Raw genomic sequence first — 6,122 nt, forward strand, 5'->3', positions numbered from 1 at the left:
ATGTTTTAAAAGAGATCTGCTGAACTAAATGCACAAACAAGGCCTTTAACGAATGTAAAATGCCACTCTTTAAATCAGGAGTGGTAACATTTTATGTTTGCAAGGTACACATTATGAACGCAGAAATTGCCCCAGTACTGCCGAAGTTTAGGGTCAGGATAGGATTCTGGTCATTTCACGGTTGGGTAGCCTGAGAACGTAGGTGAACACCCACAAACGGGTATGTTCAGGGGTATTCACATAACCCCTCCATCTAGTTTACCATTCTGAAAACACGTACATTTGCTGCAGTCAATAGCAGGAGTGAGTTTAGTTCCTGGCTGGAAATGGTAAAGGAGTAACCACATATTTCATTTGAGATTAAGAAATTTACATGTCCTAATGCATGTGTGCCACAATCATGCTTATTTTAAGTTTACCAACTTGAGAACAATTATTTCTGGGGTACTTTAGGAATCCTGTATCAAAAAATTGTTCGAATTACACAGACACAAACTGCGAGAGCAAAATTCAGACTGTTTTACCAAGCTCTCTGGATATGAGGCTTCAGAAAGCATTCATGTCGGCACCACAGACACCTGGCACCTGAGAGCCTCTGTGGAATGCCCGGGCACACTGGAGCGGGCATGTGAATGCACGATGTGTAGCAAAGTAAGTTCTATATTATTTATATGTGCTTTTAGAAAACATTCAAGGTAAAGAGTACTGCTCTGGGCACATTCTGCATTCTGTGGTGAATTACTAGATGTAAACTAATCGCTGTGCTTATGTTTGTGTATTTTAATATTGTGCCTCGCTCGGCCCGACTGCCATGCCTCTCATGCAGCCTATGAGAGGTGACACTGGTATAATTATATGACTCAATCGCCATTAGCTATTTATGTGTTTTTAAGTGTGTCATTTCGTTTTTAGGAAATCACTTTAATTACATACACACAGTATGTCTGTCAGCTTGCTGTTCCATTAATCTCATTGTTATGAGTTGAGTTTTTCCACGTTTCTAATGTTCACCAGCCTTAGTGTTTATTTGTCTCATAACATGCCATGCATTGCACGCGCTGTTGGCAGCCGGAAATACTTAGTCCAGGAAGAGATGCCGCCCACCTGTGCCCTTCCGCCCCCCCCAGCCTCTTCAGCCTTCTGTCTTTGATCCAGTGAAGAGCGGCCATTATCCCCTGGTCGGCATCTCCATGCAGGTACCTCTGAGCAGGATTATTAGTCACACTAACACTGCGAGTCAGAATGGACTAAATATGGTGGAATCCACTGTAGAGACTGGGAAAAATCCAACATGGCCGCCTAATGTCTAAAAATGTTAAATATGCCAAAGGCAAACGGATACAAAAGAAGGAAAAGGTGGGCGGAGCTGCAAAGATGGAACAGGTGCCCAACAAAGAACAATAGCGCATAAAGCCACAAAACGGTAAAGATACTCACACTGTAAATACAAATTAGTAAACCTATAACATGCCACTTGCTACATAACGCGTTTGGCATCTTTATGAGGTTACTGTGTTAATTGCAAACGTAATTAATCATTGAGGAACATCGCATCATTAAGCTGATGAGGTCAACTGTGCACGTGGCTCTAAAGCAAAATGTTGTATATTATTTTTTTCAACACTATGCAGTTTGGTTTGCCTAAAATATATTTAAAAAAAGGGAAGCTTAGATATGTAAAAGTTCGCACACCGAATAAGATGATTTAAATTACACTGAGACATATTTCATGAGGGGCAACAACGATACCCTGGCACATATGGCAGAAGATATGTGACCTTCCTGACCACCTTCCAAAGTCCTCTATTTGGAGCGCAGATTGTGGACCCTGGAGGCTAATTTTTTTATTTAGTATTGTAAACTATTCCTCTCAAACGCCTAAATGTGTGGTGCATCCAGCATGTTTTCAGATTTCTAGCATTACCACAGTAAAGCTCAATACTACCCATAATGATGGGGATGCGGTTGCTACATTTCAAATTCAACTCTGAAGATCAATTTAATCCGTATGCAGGAAAAAACTGTTGAATATCTTAATGAAAGTAGGTTTGAGGGGTCATAGCGACATGGTTCCCAAGCACAATCATTTTTAGGTCTCGCGAGGCGTTGCAGCGCAAAGCGTTGCTCGCCTCGGCGAGAGATTTTGTGAGAGAGGGATTTCAGAAGGGGGCTTGAAGCTCCGCCCCTCATTTCCATTGGCTGGCGTCACCGTTTATGCTAAACTGTGGCCTGCCATTGGAAATGAGCTGTTGCGTTGCCTCCCTTTCGCTTTTTGGTCCGGCCCATCCAAAATGGATCGCATGCTTCACGGCTGTCGTGAAGCAGTTTCTTATCTCAAGGAGGCCTGTTATATAAACAAGCCGTGAGATCCAGTCCAGATGGGCCATCCCAAAAGGACACAGGGCACCGCGTGTTTATTTTTGCAGCGCGCTTTCACTTTAAGTGAAAGCGCGCTGCAAAAATGAACATTGGCTGCCTTCCCGAAATGACAAGCGATTGTTTGTCCTGCCCTTCTCTATTCCTGTTCTCCCTCTCTTACACTCCATTTTAAAATTTTTCTCTTACACTACATTTTAACATTTTTCTCTGACATGTGTCTGTCTTGCCCCTGCCCCAGTTCCTGGTCCCTGTGTTGGAAGGGAAGTACCCTCAGGGGCAGCCAAAACAGACCATTTGTTCTGTATGTCTCCCCACACCCCCATCTCTCATTTCCCCTCCTAGAAACCCACCATGCATGACTTAAAGGAGCACAGTGCGCAGCGCCGTCACTTGTGTGCCCCAAAAAGCCCTAAATGACACTGACAGACAGATCTCAGGAGGGCATTAGGGTCCGGCTCATCAGCGGTCGACTTGTTGCCCTGCATTAATATTCTCAACAATGCAAGTTCGCAAGTGCCAGCCAGGATGTGCTTGTGGGGCGTGGTGTGGGGTTCTGGCACGAAGTGTCTGCTATCTCAGCGGGAGTTGGACCTCGTGCAGCATGGGACATTCACTGCACTTTCCTGGCTGTTTTTTGAGGTCCGTGTCTTGCGAGTGGAAGGGGAGTGTCTTTGAATACACCATTACTGTGTTTGTCAGTCAGTTAGTTTTTTGTCTTTGTGTAGCAATGTGCTGACCTGTCTATAGGAATCTGTGCAAGAGTCAGTATCACTCTGTGTGTGCATGTGTGTGTGCGTGTGTGTGTGAAGGTGTCAGTCCATAATCAGTGAGTTCTGTGTGTTCATGTGATTGCAAGTCTATGTCTGAAAGTGAGTGCATTCGTCTGTGTGAGAGTGCCTGTCAGCATGAATGTGTCTGTGAAAGCCTGTGCATGTGATGAGGGTGAATATGTCTTGATGCCTTTTCTGAGTATGTCCACGTGACAGTAAACGTGCATTTGAGTCTGTGAGTATGTGTTCACCGAAGGTTTAAAAGGAAAGTGATGACCATCGAAGCCAGGGCGCATTTGCCGGTTGAGACGGATGCGCTTAATTCTGTCAGTGGATTTGAGAAAGCCATTGGAACAGCCTAATCTCTATTTATTTTTAATAACATGTTTCATACCATCGTTTTACAACCCCTAAGCGCTGTAAATAACAGACATTACTATTACCGCAAATAACAGTACTGAGTTTACCGACATTGTGGGGATGAAAGGCTGAGTTGACCACCAGGCTCTGAACCTCTGACCTACAGGTCAAAGCAGATGGAGGCGTTGAGCGTTTAAATCCAGAAACCGCCATGGCAGCCCGAGATGAGAGGCGTTGAGTCCACCATTGATGTCTGCCTGAAATATGTAGGTGGAAGGCGGGAAACCGCCTCTACAACGCACGTAAGTATTGTAACTTTACCACGCAGGTATTTATCACAACATATTTTGTCTCTTATTTAAATTAGGAAGTGTTTTTAGGTGCCGATAGGGGTAAAAAGGAGGTATGGGTAATATTAGGGTTTAGTGGTGGGTATTGATAAAGGGTGGTAACGGTCATTTTAGGGGGAACGTTAGGAGTATGTTAAGGAAAGGAAAGAAAAAAGATAGAATTTGGAAGATCTCTCCCCAAAAATATAAATCATTTAAAAAATAAAATATCCCTCGGTGTGTGATGGCATTCTGCTAGACACAGACGCCCCCTCCATCTCCTCCCGGCGGCCCCCCCCTTTCTCTGCTCCTCCCGCGGCCTGGTGCACGAGAACCCCCGCCGCCACCATGAACAACTTCCACGACAAGCCCCAGCAGCAGGTGCAGCAGCAACAGCAGCATGGCGGGGTGAAGCCCGAGGAGTTCCCGCAGGAGATCTCTCTCTCCACGGTGCTTCTGGACCCTAGCACGGCTCATCCTAACCTCATCATCTCTGATGATCTCACCTGCGTGCGGTACAGTGACGCCAAACAGCAACTTCCAGAAAACCCCAAATGATTTGATTACTGCTGCTGTGTTCTCGGTGCTGAGGGCTTCACGACCGGCCGTCACTACTGGGAGGTGGAGGTGGGCAACAAGACCAAATGGAACCTCGGTGTGGCCCGCGAGTCCATCGCCCGCAAAGGAGGGATCACCCTGTCACCAGAGACCGGCTTCTGGATTTTGTGGCTGCGAAATGGTTATGAGTTCAAGGCCCTGGATTCACCGAACAGACTCCTCACCCTTAGGGTCAAACCGCAACGCATTGGGGTCTATCTGGACTATGAGGGAGGGCAGGTGTCCTTCTACAATGGTGACGACATGACCCTCATCTACACCTTCACCAGCACCTTTACTGAAAAGCTGTACCCCTACTTCTGCCCGTGCCTGAACGACTCCGGCAAGAATGCAGAGCCGCTACGGATCATCCACCACAAGCCCTAGCTGGGCCACATGCAAGGAGCATCTTCACCAGTACTTCTCTAGTAGTCCTGCGCACAGCTTGCATCTTGTCCCTTCCCCGAGCAGCAGAAATGCAACACCGAATAAGATTGTTCATGTGCCTGTGCCCTACCTCTACTGATGTCTTGATATCTTAATGCACCCCTCTAAACCCATTTTTTTTAAATTGTATATTCCTTCAATAGGTGGAGAGGGGCAGTGGGATTTAACCGGCTGATGTGACTACCCAGATTCAAAATGCACTTTTTTTTATATTCCCTTACATATCTGTTGCCCAATACTTGTTTTTCAGCTGTTTTTGACATTTTGGTATGGGAGTGTGGCTTCACAGATATTGTGCAGTTAACAGCACAGAAGCACTGTGTGGATTTGGGTGGAAAAGTAACAGCTACTTGTGATGCCAAGAGGCATTTATTATATGGGTCAAAACTTAACTCCGTTCAAAAGCCTCTCCCTTTCCTTCCAGTAGTGGAATTTGCCTTTTAGTTCTCAGAGTATCTGCCAGGCCTGGGGTTAAGCTATCGGACTGTTACCACCATGACTCCACCTTCTCCACTGCTCTTTCATCCACTAACTAAATGCCACCCATGTATGTCTCCATCCTGTTGCTCCTCTGTAAATTTGTGGGTGGGACTGCCTATACCTAGATGACCTAAACAGGCAAATTATTGTTTTCAGCCCGAGGTCGGTAGTCACTGATAAAACTGATGGTTCAAGGGAAGAGTGAGCAGGGTTAAGATATTGTCCAGATTGGCAAGATATGTTACATTGTACAGCTGAACTGGCTGTTAGGTGCACGGCCTAAAACATTTTTTTTTTAAAGTACTGAGGAGCATTCACATGTCATTTTATTTCTCATGTGACATAGTGCATGGACGTGAATAAACTTGCGGTCAGCCTGTTCCAGGAAAGCTGCTCTGGCATGCAGCCCCCACATTCATGCAGTAGACCTGTTTGAATAAGGCTCTTGCCTGCATAACATGAATAAACCGTGAGTGATTTGTATTATTTGTGCTTATGTGACGGGACAGTTGCCTGTGAGGGAACTAGGAGGGTTCTCCTCCTAACCAACACACTTGCTGAGGTTTTGCAGCATCACCCTGTCCAGTAACATTTCATATTTTTCCTTTTTGATAATTTTTTCTTCACTGCTGTCTTTTTTTTAAATTACACATCTCTAGAACGTGGATCCCCATCAGCCCCTCTTTTTTTGGGCCTTTGCTTATGGCAAGTTAAGCTTTTTGTACTCTATTTATAGCCCCTTCCCTGTCCTTAACCTCAA

The 6,122-nt window shown here is 45.4% G+C and overlaps 1 pseudogene; it reads left to right on the forward strand.

Annotated features, from left to right (window-relative positions):
* The first annotated feature begins 4,076 nt into the window (after nucleotides 1-4,076).
* On the forward strand, nucleotides 4,077-4,979 carry LOC146855181 (zinc-binding protein A33 pseudogene; annotated as a pseudogene).
* Nucleotides 4,980-6,122: the final 1,143 nt, after the last annotated feature.

The sequence above is a fragment of the Triturus cristatus genome, chromosome 4_1, assembly GCF_964204655.1.
Source record: "Triturus cristatus chromosome 4_1, aTriCri1.1, whole genome shotgun sequence".
NCBI classification, from domain to species: Eukaryota; Metazoa; Chordata; class Amphibia; order Caudata; family Salamandridae; genus Triturus; species Triturus cristatus.